The following is a 20,604-nucleotide window of genomic DNA, read 5'->3' on the forward strand; positions in this document are numbered from 1 at the left end:
GGAGGCGGGGACGAGCTGGGCTGGTTTTGGGATGTAGTGGGGGTGGGGAGGTTTTGAAGCATGCGAAATCCACATTGATACCATTGGGCTGCAGGGTTCCCAAGCGGAATACGAGTTGCTGTTCCTGCAAACTACCTACGTCCTTACCTACGCCCGTGACACCACCCATGTCCTCCACCTCCTCCAGACCTTCCAATTCCCTGGTCCCCAGCATCTCATTTTCACCATGGATGTCCAGTCCCTATACGCCTGCAATCCTCATGCAGATGGCTTAAAGGCCCTCCGCTTCTTCCTGTCCCGCAGACCCGACCAGTCCCCCTCCACCGACACCCTCATCCGCCTAGCCGAACTCGTCCTCACCCTCAACAACTTCTCTTTTGATTCCTCCCACTTCCTACAGACAAAGAGGGTGGCCATGGGTACCCACATGGGCCCCAGCTATGCCTGCCTCTTTGTAGGTTATGTGGAACAGTTCCTCTTTCGCACTACACTGGCCCTAAACCCCACCTCTTCCTCCGTTACATTGATGACAGTATCGGTGCCGCCTCATGCTCCCAAGAGAAGCTCGAATAGTTCATCCACTTCACCAACACCTTCCACCCCAACCTTCAGTTCACCTGGACCAACTCCAACACATCTCTCACCTTCCTGGAACTATGTCTCCATCTCAGGCAACCACCTACAAACCGATGTCCATTCAAGCCCACCGACTCCCACAGCTACCTGGAATACAACTCCTCCCACCCACCTTCCTGCAAAAATTCCAATCTCCTAGTGCCAATTCCTTCGCCTCCGCTCCCAGGATGAGGCATTCCACTCCCGCACATCCCAGATGCCCTCGTTCTTCAAGGACAGCAACTTACCCCCCCGTGGTGGTCAAGAACGCCCTTGACCGTGTCTCCCGCATTTCCCGCACCTCATCCCTCACTCCCCGCCCCCGCAATAACCACCAAAAGAGAATCCCCCTCATCCTCACATACCACCCCACCAACCTCCGGATACAATGCATCATCCTCCGATACTTCTGCCATCTACAATCTGAACCCACCACAAAACATTTTCCAACCCCACCCTTGTCTGCCTTCCGGACAGACCACTCTCTCCGTGACTCCCTTGTCCGCTCCACACTCCCCTCCAACCCCACCACACCCGACACTTTCCACTGCAACAGGAGGAAGAGCTACACCTGCCCCCACATCTCCTCCCTCACCCCAATCCCAGGCATTAAAATGACTTTCCACATCAAGCAGATGTTCACTGCACATCCACCTGTGTGGTATACTGCATCCACTGTGGCTTCCTCTACACTGGGGAAACCAAGCGGAGGCTTGGGGCCCCGCTTTGCAGAACACCTACGCTTGGTTCGCAATACACAACTGCGCCTCCCAGTCGCGAACCATTTCAACTCCCCCCTCCCATTCCTTAGACGACATGTCCATCATGGGCCTCCTGCAGTGCCACAATGATGTCATCCAAAGGTTGCAAAAACAGCAAATCCTATTCCGCTGGGGAACCTGGCAGCCCAATGGTATCAATGTGGATTTCACCAGCTTCAAAATCTCCCCTTCCCCCACGGCATCCCAAAACCAGCCCAGCTCGTCCCCACCTGCTGAACCTCTATTTCCTACCTACCAACTTCATCCCGCCCCCTTGACCTGTCCGTCCTCCCCGAACTGACCTATCCCCTTCCTACTTCCCCACCCATACTCTCCTCTCCACCTACCTGCTCCTCTATCCATCTTCGGTCCACCTCCCCCCCATCTCCCTATTTATTTCAGAATCCTCTCCCCATCCCCCTTTTCTGATGAAGGGTCTAGGCCCGAAATGTCAGGTTTTGTGCTCCTAAGGTGCTTTGATTGGGACAACACATCCATCCTAGGACAAGCCGAACAGAGACATGCACGAGAATTCCTGGAAGCATGGCATTCCAACCGGAACTCCATCAACAAACACATTGGCTCCAAATCAATCTACCATCCCTTGAGAAAAAGGACAGGAAATGACGTCACCAACCCAAGGAAACCTAACCAGATAAATAGAAAGCGGGACATAACACCAGCGTTTCGTCAGGGGCTCACTGATGATGTTACCTAGAATGGTGACGAAACGTCTGAAAACTAACCTTCCAGCTCAGCAAGCAAACTCACATCCAGAACCTCAACCTGAGCTCCAAATCTTCTCAAAACTCGCTCCTAAGATGCTGCTTGGCCTGCTGTGTTCATCCAGCTTCACACATTGGTATCCGGATTCTCCAGCATTTGCAGTTCCCATTATCTCTGACAGCAACTACTGAAGAACCACAATCAAGGCCATACAAAAGCTATGTGCTAGAAGGGATAGCCCATTGCCTTATTTTAATTGAAACTGGCTGGATCACTTTCTGTGAATGCTCTAATGAATACATTGTGGAGATTGAAAGGAACAGAGACTCATTTTTCTCCTCACACTCAGTCAAACAGGTGCCAACCCTGCCAAACCAGAGGGTGGAGAGGAAAACTGTGAATTTGTAAACGGAGTTCACAGCTGGTTGCTGCTGTGCATCAGGTTTCCTGGGAACAGTGGCCATCCTTTTCATTGCAACAATGGTGGAAGACCAGTTGCACATACTACAGGCTATCAACGATTATCACCGAGTCTGTTTGCTCCACCACTATCCTTCATGGTCCCCAAAGGAATACAAAGTAGCCACCTTTGTCAAGTGAGGTACAAGTTCTCAAATCATTACCAGATATATTTGGAAATTGAGAAAACAAGGCCAGGCCTAAAGATATTAGCAGACTGATACATGCTCACTACTCTTATTGAGCTGAGATCATACAATACATTCATACCACTGGATGAGTTTAAAGCAGATCATTGTTCATAGATTGCAAGATTAGTTTGAGGCAGAGACAGAGGTCAGAAACAAATTTTTGTTGGATTCAAAATGCTGCCAGTTCTGTGCTTTAAGAAAACAAAACATTAAAATTACCATGTGAAAGTAAACCTGACTTTACACTGAGTTTGAGGGAAAAGGTAGAGAATTTGTGAAAGTTTATAAGACTCACTGATATATGAACATGACTGTTTAATGTGTCCATTTCAATAAAAGATTGCACACCCAGTATTGGGATTGAAAATGCATTATATTTTAAGTTAACGGCACTTATTATTTTGTTTTCATGAAACCGTATTTGGAGACACTGAAAGCATTTCACAAGAAAAGAGACCTGTCAGCCTTGAAATTACGTTGACTCAGATGTCTGGTAGAAATTCAATTTATATCTGTTCTCAACGCTTTGGGCTGGGCCATAATGGATTCTTTATACCTCTTTTTAAGAGATTATAGGAGATGACGACTTTCAGGTTTGTAAGAATGCTGATAATGCACAACAGATTTGGCAGCTTTAAGAATGTAAAAACTTAAATGCATGCATCAAGATCCACAGCACAGGGGCAATTTTGACTAAGGTTTCAGATGACAAAGACTTGCCCTTAAACCTTTCAGGCCATTTGTTATTTTCCGAGACATTGTGTTTATAGAGGGGAGATATGAAAGGCACCTGCACTCATTTTTGCCTATAATATAAAAATATCAAGCAAAACCAAGTCTGGACATAGCGTCTAAGATAGGAGCTGACAGAATAAATTGACGGGAGTTGTTAGTCTAGGCACTCGAGAAGCGATATGTGCCTGAAATTTAAGGGGATAATTACATTTTCATTAAAGAGAAACAGCCGAAAAGAAATCGGGTTGGTTCTTTTGTTTTATGGAAGGAAATTTTAGGGAAAATAAAACTGAACATTGACAATAATTGTCAGACCAAGAACACAACTATTTAAATTTGAAGTAATTTTGAAATGGTAAACTATCAGAGACAATTTAACCTGATATTTTTGAAGAAATATTGTGAAAAGATTAAAGAGCAAAAAAATTGTTACCGATTGAAATTAAATGGGAATTTTTGAATTTGTTTTGAAGATTGTACCAGAAAATTTCCTCCAGGACTCACAATTGAGACCAAATGGTATTCAATAGGGATGCTCCACTCACAACAGAAGATACAGAATGGAAAACCATACCACCAAACTGATCAATAGGGTCTATTGATTGATACCACCTTTGAAAAATCAAAGTCTAGTGAAAGAAAGGATGAGACTAATAAGTTTCTCTTGGGGGTGTTTGCATCGGTTGCCCCAAGAAAAAAACCACAAACTGTTACCTGCTACCTTTAACACCAGGCCTTGAGGTAAGATTTATTGAAATTCCAAGAATGACTCATCCATCACATAACATTTACAGTCTGAGATTGGGATACCAGTGCATGAGCAAGTAATGATAACTTGTTGAATTAACATTTGGAAATGCATGGTGAAATGTGCAAAGTGAAATGGTTAATACATTCAGTGGGATGACAGACCATTTTTAAATTATCAAGTCATTGAAGTAATTATCATAGAAACCAACTCTGAAACAATCAGGATAGGATTTAAAGATACTGGAACCTATCAAAATTGAAGAGAAATATTAAGAAAAATCAGAGACAGAACTGTGTCAAGAATTATCCACAAGGTGAATGCAGGTGAAGAGAGAACTATAGAATTGGGTTCATGTGTGGTCTGTTGTTTGAAATATAGGTCAGTGCAACATGCAAATTGTTACACAATCTGTAGCACACGTGCAAAATGTTTAAAAAATATTATTGCATGGATGATCTGCAGACGAGGAGAGCCAAATTTAGTTGGTGGTGCTCACGTTACAGGAAAAGGTTTTCATCATCATTCCTCGAGACATATCAAGAACGTGTTGGTGACAATAACTTGGCATGTTAGATGCCACAGTGTAAGTAGTTAGGGAATCAAACCATTAACTTTAGCCAATAAAGAAAAATCAGTAATGATACTTCCCTTTGTGGGGTGGTTTGTAAGAGATGATGTTATAAAATCTGAAGAAACTATTCAAATATTAGAGATTGTGCTTGATCATTCTCTCTTAAAAGGAAGGTTTGACAGACTATTATGAAATCATAATATGATTCTGCTACAGAAAATCATTTATTAAATAATCTGGGCTGTGCTAACAGTTACACTGCTCTAATTCCATGTTCTAACTAATCTAAGATCATCTGTCAGGCCCATAGTGTGAAGCATCTGCATGTGCGAGAAGCTACATACTAAATATTCAAGACCTCACTTTATGCAGGCAAGAGGAGTTTGTACATAGATTGCATATCCTTTTTGGGAAAAAAAGGGGTCATGGAGGCAGCCAAATTTCTGATGCAACCCAGAACAACTCCCTAACCAAACACCTGAAAATCAAGACTGATAGTTAACTGTTTTCACACACTTTTCATTCTGCTTGTCTATTTTCTCCCCAGTAAGTCTGCTTCTTGTGATCAGAGATAACGGGAACTGCAGATGCTGGTGAATCCGAGATAACAAAGTGTGAAGCTGGATGAACACAGCAGGCCAAGCAGCATCTTAGGAGCACAAAAGCTGACGTTTTGGGCCTAGACCTTTCTAATGAAAGGTTGCTTGGCCTGTTGTGTTCATCCAGCTCCACACTCCGATCTTTAGTCTGTTTCTTGTATTTTAGATTAGACTCCCTACAGTGTGGAAACAGGCCCTTCGGCCCAACAGGTCCACACTGCCCCTTGAAGCATCCCACCCAGACACATCCCCCTATAACCCACACATCCCTGAACACTACAGGGAATTTGGCATGGCCAAGCCACCTAGCATGCACATCTTTGGACTGAGAGGGGAAACCGGAGCACCTGAAGGGAACTCCGCACAGACAGTTGTCCAAGGCTGGAATCGAACCCAGGTTCCTGGCGCTGTGAGGCTGCAGTGGTAACCACTGAACCACTGTGCTGCCCACCAGTATTCACTTGCATTACGATGCAAGATGAAAGTTTCAACTTATTTTCTGCTTTTAGGAATTGATACCTTTATCTTGGTGTCTTCCCTGCAATGGAGTATCTTGTAATCTGCCCAAACTAAAATAATAGTTATTGCACCTAACACTTCCCTGGGCTAGAAAATTTAAAATATTTCCATTCATATTTTTTCCTGTTGTCATCATCTATCACGTTGGTATAAATTCCAGAGAACAGAATGGACGTAGACCCATTTTCCAGCTCATATACCATGCAGACATTGAAGAACAGCCTAATAACATATGTTTTACTCTGAAATAAACTTGGTTACAGCATTGGAATTGTTGATTTATTTTAGCACATTTTCTCCCAACTCATTTCTATACTCAATGTAGAGCCACAGTATGAAATAACTTGCACAGTAACTTATGTTCTCAACAATCATTTTAATCACTGTTGGATAGGAAAAGTGCAGCGATCTAATGCACAAAGGTACACAAACTGCAAGTGAAATGCATTCTGCTTGTGGAAGGGATATTGGCAACGTGACCAAACGTGTATGTGAGAGAGCACGCATGCGAGCTGGACACTGTTTCAGAAAGCAGTCACTAGATTAATTAACTTGAATTTAGTCAGTGGTGAGGGTCAGAAGGGTGTGACTACAAGTGAGATAGTTAGAGGGATTCAGGAGGTAGTTCCACAACAGCCTCAGTACTTGAGCTTATCTAACAGGTTTGAGATTCTTACTGCTTGTATAGATGGTAGTCCCTGTGTAGGGAGGATGAGCAAAGTCACCATAGCACGGTGGTACAGACAACCATTCAAGAGGGATAAGAAAAAGGGAAGCAGAATTGTAATTCTAATCAAGGACAGTATCGTTAGAGGAATAGACACTGCGCTCTGTGGCATGGATCAAGACCCCCGAAAGCAGCACTGGCTGCCTGATGCCAGGTTTCAGGGTCTCTCATCTGGGGGGCTGCAGAGGGAGTGGGAGGGGAAGGTCCAGTTGTCGTGGTTCATGTAGGTACTATCAACACAGACAGAAACAAGGAAAAAGAGTTCCGCTGAGGGAGTATGAGCAGCTAAATTAGAAGGGATGACCAAAAAACTAACTATGACTGGATTACTACCCGAGCCAGCAGCTAATTGGCCAGGATCAACAAGATTAAAGAGGTGAACACGTGGCTCAAAAGATTGGTGTGGCAGAAACGGGTTCAAATTCTTGGGACACTGGCACCAGCACTCGGGAAGGAGGAAGCTGCGCGAATAGGACAGACTCCATCTGAATCACTCTGGGACCAGAGTCCTGCCAAAGTGCATAACTAGGGCTGCGGATAAGGCTTTAAATTAAATAGTTGTGGGGATGGGGTCGGGGTGGAAATTCAGTTGCATGGAACATTATGAAAAAACGTAATAGTTTGGGGGAGCGGAGGATTCAGAGGTTATTGAAGTTTCTAGAACAAGTAACTGGTCAGCGCGTATGGAAAAGGTCAGGAATCTAACTTCAGGCACAGCAGATGGAGGGACAACTATGAAAAAGGAGGCAGCCAACACAGGTCTGAGTTTGTTGTCTTAAATGCAAGCAGTACGTGATGTAACGTGGAGTAGCAGTCATGAGGAAACAAATGACAGAAGAAGTGAGTAGGTGCTTTGCATCAGTTTTCACAGTGGAAGACTCCAAAAGCATACCAGAACTTCAACAGAGTCAGGTGGCAGAAGTGAGTGCTGCGACCACCAAGGAAAAGGTCCTGGGACAACTGAAAGGTCTGAAAGTGGATAAATCATCTGGACAAGATGAAGTACACCCCAGGGTTCTGAAAGAGATACCCAAGGAGACTGTGGAGGCATTGGTGGTGATCTTTCAGGAATCACTGGAGTCAGGGAGGGTCCCAGAGGACTGGAAAATGGCTGACGTAAACCCCTGTTTAAGAAGGAAGAGCAGCAGGAGACAGAAGACCAAATACTGGTTAGCCTGACCTCAGCGACTAGTAAGATTTTAGGGACCATTGTTCAGGATGAGATCATGGACTATTTGGGAGCACATGGTAAAACAGGGCTGAGAGCATGGCTTCAAAGGGAGGTCATACCCAACACATCCATTAGAATTCTTTGAAGTGGTAACAGGCATGATAGTCAAAGGAAAGCCAGTGGATGTGATCTATTTGGATTCTGGATCTCAAGGAGAAGGCCTTTCAAAACGTGCTGCACAGAAGCCAGCTGAATAAGATAACAGCCCATAGAGTTAGGGAATAGAAGATTGGCTGACTGGTAGATTAATGATAGAAGGGTCTTTTTCAGGAATGGCAGACAGTGACTCGTGGAGTTCCGCAGGCATTGGTGCTGGGACAACAATACATCATGTTACGCATTGATGTCTTGAATGTAGGAACTGATGGTACTGTTGTTAAGTTTGCAGATGACCAAGGCAGGTGGAGGGCTAGGTAATGTTGAGGAAGTGGAGAGGCTGAACAAGGACTTTGACAGACTAGGAGAGTGGACAAAAAAGTGGCAGGTGGAATATAATGAGGGAAAAGTGTACAGTTAGGCACTTTGTTAGGAAGTGTAGAGGTGTAGACTACTTTCTAAATGGGGAAAGGCTTCAGAAGTCTAAAGCACTGAAGAGACTTAGGAGTTCTAGTTCAGGATTCACAAAGGTTAACATGCTCTTTCAGCTGGCAGTTAGGAAGGCAAATGCAATGTCAGCATTCACATCAAGGGGTCTAGAATACAAGAGTAGAAATGAATTGCTGAGGCTGTGGAAGGCTCTGGTCAGATGGCTTTAGGAATATTGTGAGCAGTTTGGGACCCCATATCTAAGGAAGGATGTGTTAGCGTAGGAGAGGATCCAGAGAAGGTTCACAAGAATGATTCCGGGAATGAAGGGCTTGTCATATGAAGCGTGGTTGAGGGCTCTGGGTCTGTACTTAGTGGAGTTTAAAACACAGAGGCCTGCAAAGAATGGGCATGGCAAAAAGGTTTCCACTAGTAGGAGACTTTGACATGAGGGCCACCCTCAGAATGAAGGGACAACCTTTAGAACAGATGAGGAGGCGCTCTTTTTAGCCAGGCAGTAGTGAATCTGTGGAACTCTGACTCAAAAGGCTGGAGGTCAAATCTTATACTATATTTAAGGCTGAGATGAATGGGTTTTTGATTGGCAAGCGAATTAACAGTCATGGGGAGTAGGCCGGAGAATGGGGTTGAGAAGCTATCAACCATGATCGAATAGCAGAGCAGGCTTGATGGGCTGAAGGGCCTAGAGTTGCTCCTATGCTCTATAGTGTTATGTATCATTTTCTTTCCTTCAATAATGTTCTCTCTTTTGAAGGTGTTGGCTTGTGGCCCAAGTACACTTGCCCTGAGGTACCACATTCAAGCACTAGATGTTACTGGGAATATCAGGTTATTCAACCGTGTGCTATTACAGCCTACCAATCTTCATCAGATGGTCACACTTGTAAGCTTCTGTTAGAACACCTTGATCAGGTGGATGAACTCTGGAGAACGTTTCCTTCCTTAACCTTGGGATATTAACTTGCGCCAACTATACATTTGCCCTGTCTGAAATATCAGAAGACCTCGTGCAGGTTTATAAAATCACGAGAAAGATGGAATAGGCAAAGTCTTTTTCCTAGAGTAGGGGAGTCCAAAACTAGAGGGCCTGGGTTTAAGGTTAGAGTCGAAAGATTTAAAAGGAACCCGAGGGGCAATATTTTCTCCCACACAGACAGTGGTGCATGCATGGAATGAGTTGCCACAGGAAATGGTGGAGGCTGGTACAATTACCACACTTAAAAAGGCACTTGGATAAGTTTAGCGAGTTGGAAGGGTTTAACAGGGATTTGGGCCAAGTGCCGGCAAATGAGGCAAAGGTAGATTGGGATATGTGGTTGGCATATACAACTTGAACCGAAAGGTCTGTTTCTGTGCTGTATGACTCGAATCAGGCTTCTAAAGTATGCTATCAGGGGATCTACACATATATCCAGCTGAGTCATTGGATTAACAGAGCTAATGTAGAAACTAAAAATCAGAAAGCTACAAAAATTTCATTCTTCTGATTTTAAAGTTTAAATTGTTCATATTTTGTTAGATACTACAAAATACAATGGTAAATTACGGAGGCACTATCTTCCATTGTTCAGGCATCAGATCTGAACTATTTGTTAACTCACTTTCAAATGAGAATCCTTCAAGTAGTCATATATCGTCCGACAATCTTGCAAAACGAAGCAACTCTCCACCCCTTTTGAACAGGCGCAAAGCTGGTACTGCAATCACCTGAACAAAGAACAAGATAGGAGAGTTTTACCATGTGACAGAGGAGGAATCCCAGGTTTGCACTAGAGATACAGAGCCTGACGTATCAGCTGTGAACATTACAAACTTGCAGGTTCAGAAATAGCGCACAGTCCTGTGCGCTATCAGAATCAAACAAGAGCAGCCTACAGTACCAGATACTCCAAAAGGGTCACAAAGTCATATTTGCAAGTTTGTCTCACAAAAAAAAGCAAGGCGCTTTGCTTTATCTCACTCCACCTTATAATTTATTGTCCTATTTTAATATTTCAAACAATATCCTCTGTCAGACATTCCACAAATTACACTTCTATTTAACATGGGATTAAGTGAAAAACATTCCCATTAGAAAGGACATAATATGTTGAGATGCAAGGCAAAGGTGCCGAACTTGTGGTTGCTCTGGCATTTCCTGCCAGCATTCTTGTGCATTCCTGCTCTCGCAATGACATGTACATCATAAATGTGAACATTCACAGTTACCAAATGCTCTCCATTAATTGGCTGCTGTTCACTTGTTGGCCAAGGCAGAGAATCTGAACTGTTTCACAGTTGACCTCAACTGTCGTCATCATGAAGCTATATTCTGCAGGAACTACTAGATAGCAAATTAACCTGGAATGAGAGTTTGGTAGTCTGAACAATAAGAGGGGGGAAACCGGAGAAGGTGAACGGCTAGTTGCTGCTTCCTCAGCATGTTCTTGGGAAGGAGGTTGAGGTTTCAGTATCAAGGAGGGAAAGATCCCTTCCCAATGCTGAGAGGAGTAAGGAAGGTGGCATCTTGCTGGAAGTGATTGAAATGTACAGGATGACCTCTTAATGCAAGACTAATGAGAAAGGGATAATAAAGTGTGAAGGTGGATGAACACAGCAGGCCAAGCAGTCGAGATGCTGCTTGGCCTGCTGTGTTCATCCAGCTTCACGCTTTATTATCTCAGATTCTCCAGCATCTGCAGTTCCCATTATCTCTAATGACAAGGGGAACCCTAATGTGGTTCTTACAGGGTGAAGAGAGGAGTAGTGACAGAAGATATGAGATTTGTTGTGGGTCTCATCATACACACAGAGCAGAAATCTTCATTTGAACACAAATCGAAGGTGACACCAGGAAAGCAGCAAAATCCATCACACTCAGACCAGAGTACAGTAACTACCTTCATCATTCCTGACCTCTCTGCAGCTGGACAAAGGCAACTGTACTATCCTCCTGGAAATATTGTCCTTTACGGTTCAGCTTGCTAGGTTCCATGCTTATTTATCCAGTTGTAGCTGATACATCATCAATATTTAAAGTGCCTGTCTCAGCACTGCTACGTCCATAGTCCTCCTTGGATCTACATTATACTTGTCCTACCTCCTTGGGCAAATATTTCCAGTTGGCAACAATTTACAGTCACATGGTTAGCCTTCACATCTATACTGATGACAGGCAGCGGCACTACTCCTTTCAGCCTGTCTTCTGCCTCCACGTTGAGACTGTGGAGGAGATCCAGCCTTGGGTGTGGTGTCATTTTCATCAGCTGAATGGTGGGAACACCAAAGCTCACAGCCAGGGCTTTGCAGTAACTCCGTTTACCGTTGGAGCCCCTCGAATCTTGACAGCAAGAGTCAGTCCATGCACAGTTAAATGTGGAAATTTGCAAACTGTTCTCAGGGATTTGCATGCCACCATGGCTTTCACCGCTGAAGTGTCCCCCACAGAATGCAATCATTGGGAAGGTACCAAACTGTTGAGAACCCTTTTTGTGCTGTTATATGCTCCTTACATTTCAAAAACGATGGTAGCTTCCAATTGCAGTGTGACCACTCCTTCCCAAAAATGAACCAATGTCAACGTTCTTGCAAACTCTAAGCTCCCTTTCTTCACCGCAGACTTTGAAAGCCTCACCACATTTCAACTCTGCTTCCACCTTTCCTAGAATTCCATGCTTTGTCCCTCTGACATCCTGTAACTGTGACAAAGTCTTTCTTTCCTTGTCCTTCATGACCTGCCTGCAGCCTTTGACTCGGCTGATCACACCATTCTCCTCCAATGCGCTTCCACTGTTGTCCAGCTGAGGGATTGTTCTTACGTAGTTACATTGTTTTCTAATCGCAGGTTCAGAATCACATGCAATGGTTTCTCTTCCTGCTCCAATACCAGTAGTTTTGATGCTGCACAAGTATTTTTACCTTATCCCACCTATCTTTCAACTATGTGCTACACTCTGTCGACATCCTACAAAGGCACAGTGTTAACTTTCTCATTCTGAACTTCCAGCTCCACCTCATGATTTCTTTCAGCTTCTCCATCGATACTAAACTGCCCGATTGCTTATCTGAAATACAGTACTGGATGGGCAGAAATTCCCGCATTTAAGAACTGTTCTCCATAAACAATGGAGAAGTTATTGTTTTCTGTCCCCACTCCAAACCCGATTTCCTCTCCTTGGCAACTGCCTTGAGAATAAACCAGAGATAGTAGGAACTGCAGATGCTGGGGAATCTGAGATAACAAGGTGTTCAATGATCACTTGAATTGGTGCCAGGGTCAAACGGATTATAGTAAGATGAAAATCACAGGAGTAGAGCAGCAGGAGTAGCCCATCAAGCCTGTTCCATTAATAAGATCATGGATTATCATCTACCTTAAACTTGGCTGCATCATCTACATATTTCTTCATGTGATTGGCCTCTAGAATCTATTTCTGTCATGAAAATGCTCAACGATTAAGCTTTCACCGGCTCTAGAGTAGGGGATTTCAAAGATTCACCACCCTTCAAGTGAAGAAATTCCTCATTTCAGTCTTAAACCATCTATCTCATATACATCCAGCCTGTTACAGGCTGGAAAAACTTGGCACATTTTAATGAGTTCACCTATCATTCTTTGAAACTCGAGAGAATACAGACAGTTTCTTTAAGCATTGACATGCCCTCAAATCAGAAAGGCAGAAGTGGGGATGTCTGCTGCAACGTTCAGTACCATTTTTGACACCTCCTCAGCAGTCCGTATCCATATGTAGCATAACTTATATAATAGAGATAATAGGAACTGCAGATGCTGGAGAATCCGAGATAACAAATTGTAGAGCTGGATGAACACAGCAGGCCAAGCAGCACCTTAGTGGCACTAAAGCTAACGTTTCGGGTGGTGTCACAGACGTAGGTGGGGAGTTCCTGGACCAAGGGGGAGAAAATGGAGTCCAGATCGGTTGAACTCCATTCTCTCCCCTTTGGTCCAGGAACTCCCCACCTACGTCCGTAACACCACCAACAACCTTCCACCTCCGCCAGGACTTCCAATTCCCTGGCTCCCAACACCTCATTTTCACCATAGACGTCCAGTCCCTATACACCTGTATTCCTCATGCAGATGGCCTCAAGACCCTCCACTTCTTCCTGTCCCGTAGGCCCGACCAGTCCCCCTCCACCGACACCCTCATCCGCCTAGCCGAACTCGTCCTCACCCTCAACAACTTCTCTTTTGATTCCTTCCACTTCCTACAGACAGAGGGGGTGGCCATGGGTACCCACATGGGCCCAAGCTATGCCTGCCTCTTTGTAGGTTACGTGGAACAGTCCCTCTTCCGCACCTACACAGGCCCCAAACCCCAGCTCTTCCTCCGTTACATTGATGACTGTATCAGCGCCACCTCTTGCTCCCGAGGAGCTCGAACAGTTCATCCACTTTACCAACACCTTCCACCCCAACCTCAAGTTCACCTGGGCCATCGCCAACACATCCCTCACCTTCCTACACCCCTCAGTCCCCATCTCAGGTAACCAGCTAGAAACCGATATCCATTTCAAGCCCACTGACTCCCACAGCTACCTAGAGTACACCTCCTCCCACCCACCCTCCTGCAAAAATTCCATCCCCTTTTCCCAATTCCTCCGCATCTGCTCCCAGATGTCCAAGTTCTTCAAGGACCGCAACTTTCCCCCCACAGTGGTCGAGCCCTTGACTGCATCTCCCGCAACACATCCCTCACACCCCACCCCCGCCACAACCGCCCCCAGAGGATCCCCCTCGTTCTAACATACCACCCCACCAACCTCCGGATACAACGTATCATCCTCCAAAACTTCCGCCATTTACAATCCGACCCCACCACCCAAGCTATTTTTCCATCCCCACCCTTGTCTGCCTTCCGGAGAGACCACTCTCTCCGCAACTCCCTTGTCCGCTCCACACTCCCCTCCAACCCCACCTCACCCGGCATCTTCCCCTGCAACCGCAGGAAGTGATACACTTGCCCCCACACCTCGTCCCTCACCCCCATCCCAGGCCCCAGGATGACCTTCCATATCAAACAGATGTTCACCTGCACATCTGCCAATGTGGTATATTGTATCCATTGTACCCGGTGTGGCTTCCTCTACATTGGGGAAACCAAGCGGAGGCTTGGGGACCACTTTGCAGAACATCTCCGCTCGGTTCGCAACAAACAACTGCACCTCCCAGTCGTGAACCATTTCAACTCCCCTTCCCATTCCTCAGACGACATGCCCATCATGGGCCTCCTGCAGTGCCACAATGATGCCACCCGAAGGTTGCAGGAACAGCAACTCATATTCCGCTTGGGAACCCTGCAGCCCAATGGTATCAATGTGGACTTCACCAGCTTCAAAATCTCCCCTTCCCCCACTACATCCCAAAACCAGCCCAGTTCTTCCCCTCCATCACAAAAGCAGCCCAGCCTGTCTCCACCTCCCTAACCTGTTCTTCCTCTCACCCATCCCTTCCTTCCACCTCAAGCCACACCTCCATTTCCTACCTACCACCTCATCCTACCTCCATGACCTGTCCATCTTCCCTGGACTGACCTATCCTCTCCTCTCTACCTATCTTGTTTTCTCTCCATCTTCGGTCCGCCTCCCACTCTCTCCCTATTTATTCCAGTTCCCTCTCCGATGAAGGGTCGACGCCCGAAACGTCAGCTTTTGTGCTCCTGAGATGCTGCTTGGCCTGCTGTGTTCATCCAGCTCCACACTTTGTTATCCAGATAGGTGGAGATGAGTTCGGTGGGGCAGGGACAGGCGGAGACAATGCGTCGACCAGGGCAGGCAGGTTTGTGGATTTTGGGAAGGAGATAGAAGCGGGTGGTGCAGGGTTGGGGAACAACGAGGTTAGAGGCTGTGGGTGGAAAGTCACCCGAGGAGTTGAGGTTGTGGATGGTTTGGGAGATGACGGCGACATCGCTCCACCCACGGCCTCCACAGCCAGCAGTTGCAGAGGAGACAGCAACACTGAGCCCTGCCAAATCTTCACCATCTCCCCAGACCTCCCCCCGCCAGAGGACGAACAGTCAGTCCTCAGGAAGGGGCTCACTTTTGTCCCTCTCCACCAACACATCAACGAATACCAGTCCCGTTCGGACATAGAGCAGTTTTGCTGCCGCCTCCGCCTCCACACTTACTCCTTTAACCGGGAGCCTCACCCTCCTTCGACTGACCCCTTCTCCCGCCTCCAACACAACCCCTCCTCCTGGACACCACCCCAAGGCCTCCAACCCTCCCTCGACCTCCATCTCCAAGAGCCGTCGAGGTATCAATTGCCTCAACCTCTCCACCGTTCTCATGCACTCCAACCTCTCCCCCGCAGAACGTGCAGCCCTCTGCTCCAATCCCAACCACACCATAAAACCTGCGGACAAGGGAGGTGCAGTTGTAGTATGGTGCACGGACCTCTACATCGCTGAGGCCAGACGCCAACTCTGACACCTCCTCCCACCGCCCCTGGATCATGACCCCACGCCTGAGCACCAAACACCACCCAACCCCTCCACCCTCTCCAGAACTTCCAATTCCCTGGTCCCCAACACCTCATTTTCACCATGGACGTCCAGTCCCTTTACACCTGCGTTCCCTTAAGGCCCTCCGCTTCTTCCTGTCCTGCAGGCCCAACCTGTCTCCTCCACTGACACCCTCATCCGCTTAGCTGAACTCTTCCTCACCCTCAACAACTTCTCTTTTGATTCCTCCCGCTTCCAACAGACAAAGGGGGTGGCCATGGGTACCCACATGGGCCAAGCTATGCCTGCCTCTTTGTGGGTTACGTGGAACAATCCCTCTTCCGTACCTACACTGGCCCTAAACCCCACCTCTTCCTCCGTTACATTGATGACCATATCGGCGCCGCCTCGTGCTCCCAAGAGGAGCTCGAACAGTTCATCCACATCATGAACAACTTCCACCCCAATCTTAAGTTCACCTGGACTATTGCTCACACCTCCCTGACCTTCCTGGGCCTCTCTGTCTCCATCTCAGGCAACCACCTTGAAACCGATATCCGTTTCAAGCCCACTGACTCCCACAGCTACCTAGAGTACACCTCCGCCCAACCACCTTCCTGCAAAAATGCCATCCTCTATTCCCAATTCCTCCGCCACATCTGTCCCAGGATGAGACATTCCACTCCCATGTATCTCAGATGTCCTCGTTTGTCAAGGACCACAACTTCCATCCTGCAGTGGTCATGAATGCCCTCGACCATGTCTCCTGCATTTCCTGCTGCTCATCCCTCACAAACCCTCCCCGCAATAACCACCAAAACAGAATCCCCCTCGTCCTCACGTACCACCCCACCAGCCTCCAGATACAACGCATCATCCTCCGACACTTCTGCCAGCTACAATCCGACCCCACCAAAGACATTTTTCCCTCCCCACCCTTGTCTGCCTTCCAGAGAGACCACTCTCTCCATGACTCCCTTGTCTGCACAACACTTCCCTCCAACCCCACCACACCGGCACCTTCCCCTGCAACCGCAGGAAGCGCTACACCTGCCCCCATACCTCCTCCCTCACCCCCATCCCAGGCCCCAAGAAGATTTTCCACATCAAGCACATCTGCTAACATGGTATACTGTATCCGCTGTTCCTGTTGTGGCCTCCTCTACACTGGGGAAACCAAGCAGAGGCTTGGGGACCGCTTTACAGAACACCTATGCTCGGTTCGCAACAAACAACTGCACCTCCCAGTCGTGAACCATTTCAACTCCCCCTCCTATTCCTTAGATGACATGTCCATCATGGGCCTCCTGCAGTGCCACAACGATACCACCCGAAGGTTGCCGGAACAGCACCTCATTCTGCTTGGGAAACCTGCAGCCCAATGGTATCAATGTGGATTTCACATGCTTCAAAACTTCTTCACCCCCACTACATCCCAAAACCAGCCCAGCTGGTCCCCATCTACCTAACCCGTTCTTCCTCTCACCTATCCCCTCCTCCCACCTCAAGCCGCACCTCCATTTCCTACCTACTAACCTAATCCCACCTCCTTGACACATCAATCCTACCCACACTGACCTATCTCCTCCCTACCTCACCACCTTCACTCAACTCTACTGGCTCCATCCCCACCTCTAACTTGTCTGTCTCCTCTCCACCTATCTTCTCCTCTATCCATCTTCGATCCCCATTCCCTCCCCCATTTCTGATGAAGGGTCTATGCCCAAAACGTCAGCTTTTGTGCTCCTAAGATGCTGCTGGCATGCTGTATTCATCCAGGTTTACACTTTGTGACCTATATAATATTCAGGTTTGGACTGACAAGTGGCAAGTAACATTCGTGCCATACAGGTGACAGACAACCATCTCCAACAAGAGATAATCTGGCCGTTATGCCTTGACCTTCAACAGCATCGCCATCACAGTTTCCCAATATCAACAACTGGAAGTTATCATCAGCCAGGGAACAAACTGGTCCTGCTGACAAAAGCAGGTCAGGGTGGGGAATTCCATGGTGACTAAATCACTTCTTGTTTCCCCAAAGCTTGACAACTAATCTACAATGCACAAGTCAGGAGTGTGATGGAATACTCCTCACTTGCCTGGATGGGCACAGCTCCTATAAGCTTATCACCATCACGGAGAAAGTAGCTCACTTGATTGACATCCCATACACCACTTTCATCAGTCACTCCTTTCACCATTGATATACAAAGGCAACAGCACTACCTATAAAATGCACTATATTTACTCACCAAAGCTCCTCTGACAGTATCACCTAGAAGGGCAACACTACCACCTCCAAATCTTCCTCCAAGCCATCTCCATCCTAACTTCCTCCACTGCGCTGGGTCAATTTCTCAGAACTCCTTTTCAAACAGCATTGTAGATATCACTGCCCCCGAAAGACTGCAGCAATCCATGGGAACAGCTCATTATCAGCTGCTAGGCAATGCGAAATGGGAAATAAATGCTGGCTTGGGCATTCACATGCCATGAACAAATGAAAATAGCTCTTCTCAAAAGACAATCTCACCATCCAAGGAATTAGTTTGATGATCTTCTATGGCACTTTCCCTGCAACAAGTATATCCTTCCTTAGATAACGAGGCCAACAGTAATTCAGGTGTTAATCTCACCAATAACTGCAATAAGACATTTTTGCTTTTGGACTCAAATCACCTTGTTTTACCATTTGCCTTCCTAATTGATTGTTGCCTGTTAGCTTTTCGGATTCAAACATGGACACCAAGTCCCTAGGATACCACAGTTCCTGCCCTCTTCTCATGAGGCATATCCTGTATTTTTCTCATGATATTTCATGTCATACTTTCAACCATTCACTAATCCCAGTCCCAGACACATTCCAGTCTCCTTGAAAACCCTCTGTATCTTTCCTCACAACTTATAATTCCATTCAATTTTGTGCCATTCCACTAGAGATTGCTAGTCACAGAGATAACATTTACTTGAGGTCTGCAATTAGTATTATCATTTTGCAACTGCCTGTAAAATCCAGTCTATTGCCTTTGGTCACAACCACTAACTCTGACCATTAATAGCATTCAATCATCCTCTCCTGTTCCTGTTTCAGGGTGAGCCAGACAATTATCAATTTTGGTATCCTGCTCATTTCCAGCAAAATGTCCTATGGCACACATGCTCTCATCAAAAAGACTGCCTATTGCCACCCTCATACTGTCACCTGCTTTTACCCAGGCCTCAGCCCTTTTGCAATGAAATGCTCATCACTTTGCAGCTACCATCTTCAGATTCCACAATACTCACTTAACCTCACATCCCAATACTGAAAACTGCAACTTATCTACAAACTGGTGCCCACGTTCTACCATATACCAAATCCTTTCAATTACCACTCCTTTTGTTGACCCATACTGGCACCTGGTTCCCAAAGCCTTCCATTTGAAACTCTCATCCTGTTTGTGGCTTCACTCCTATCCGGTTTTGTAACTGTGTAACTGCCTTCAGCTTGACCTCTCCTCATCCACTCCAATTCTGAGCTTTCAAATAAAAGCAAAATTCCGCTGATGCTGGAATTCTGAAACAAACTGAAAGACTGCTGGAGAAACTCAGCAGATCTGGTAGCACCTGTGGAAAGAAACAAAATTAATATTTCAAGTCTGGTATCACTTTTTTTCCCAGAACTGAAAAGGTGCTGGGAAATGGTATAGCCACCTTGAAGAAGTTTTACATTTCTGTCTGGCAGGATTTCAACATTAACTGTTTCCCCCTCCACAGATGCTGCAACGCCTGTGGAATTTCTCCAGCATTCTTTGTTTGTTTCCAACTTTAAACCCATTGCTCCTCTGACAATGGCCTCACCTGCATTTCCATCTTTCTAACCCTTCATCACTGGCAGCCTTTGATTGAAAGTACGAAGTCACATGACACCAGGTTATAGTCCAACAGGTTTATTTAAAATCACAAGCTCTCAAAACACTGCTTCATCACTTGACCTAAAAGGTGTGATTTTAAATAAACATGTTGGACTATAACCTGGCGTTGTGAGACTTTTGACTTTGTCCACCCCTGTCCAACACCAGCATTTCCACCTCTTAAAAAGTAATTCACTGCTACAAAATGCCTTGCAATCACATGAGAATGTGAAAGACCAGATATAAATGCAAGTTCTCTCTTTTTACAGCTATCAAGCTGCCTTCAAGGTTTAACCCAAGCAACAGCCTGGAGCTCATCTTACTGTGATTTGTATTTACACTATGCTAACTCTTCTCATTACATAATGCTCAAACTTAAAACCGTATAGAATTCAGGACCCCTTTAAAATTCTCAGAAACTTGCAAAATTTGCAAGTTTAGCCAAACAGCAATCCTTGTATCAGATGAGAAAATAGTAGTTAACTACTTGGGAATGGAGAGAGACAACAGGAACTGCACATGCTGGAGAATCTGAGATAAAGTGTGGAGTTGGATGAACAAAGCAGGCCAAGCAGCATCTTAGGAGCACAAAAGCTGACGTTTCGGGCCTAGACACTTCATCAGAAAAGCTTTTCTGATGAAGGGTCTAGGCCCGAAACGTCAGCTTTTGTGCTCCTAGGATGCTGTTTGGCCTGCTGTGTTCATCCAGCTCTACATTTTGTTCTCTCTTTACATGGGAATGGATTTGTGTACACACTGAGGATATAGATCTGACACTGATAGACAAGTATAAGCTTCAACCTTGAATATTATTCAACTAAAGTGAATTTCCAAC

The 20,604-nt window shown here is 46.0% G+C and overlaps 1 protein-coding gene across 4 annotated transcripts in view; it reads right to left on the reverse strand.

Moving 5' to 3' along the window:
* LOC125452572 (protein transport protein Sec24B) overlaps positions 1-20,604 on the reverse strand; it is a 116,635-nt gene that overhangs the window by 94,574 nt on the left and 1,457 nt on the right. For 3 of the 4 annotated variants that reach the window (XM_059645594.1, XM_059645592.1, XM_059645586.1), the window contains exon 2: positions 10,033-10,138. The exons of the other annotated variant lie outside the window; for it this stretch is intronic. The gene's annotated coding sequence lies outside the window, so the exon portion shown is untranslated. The remainder of the gene's footprint in view (positions 1-10,032; positions 10,139-20,604) is intronic. 4 annotated transcript variants of the gene reach the window in all.

This window comes from Stegostoma tigrinum, chromosome 1, assembly GCF_030684315.1.
Source record: "Stegostoma tigrinum isolate sSteTig4 chromosome 1, sSteTig4.hap1, whole genome shotgun sequence".
Classification (NCBI taxonomy): Eukaryota; Metazoa; Chordata; class Chondrichthyes; order Orectolobiformes; family Stegostomatidae; genus Stegostoma; species Stegostoma tigrinum.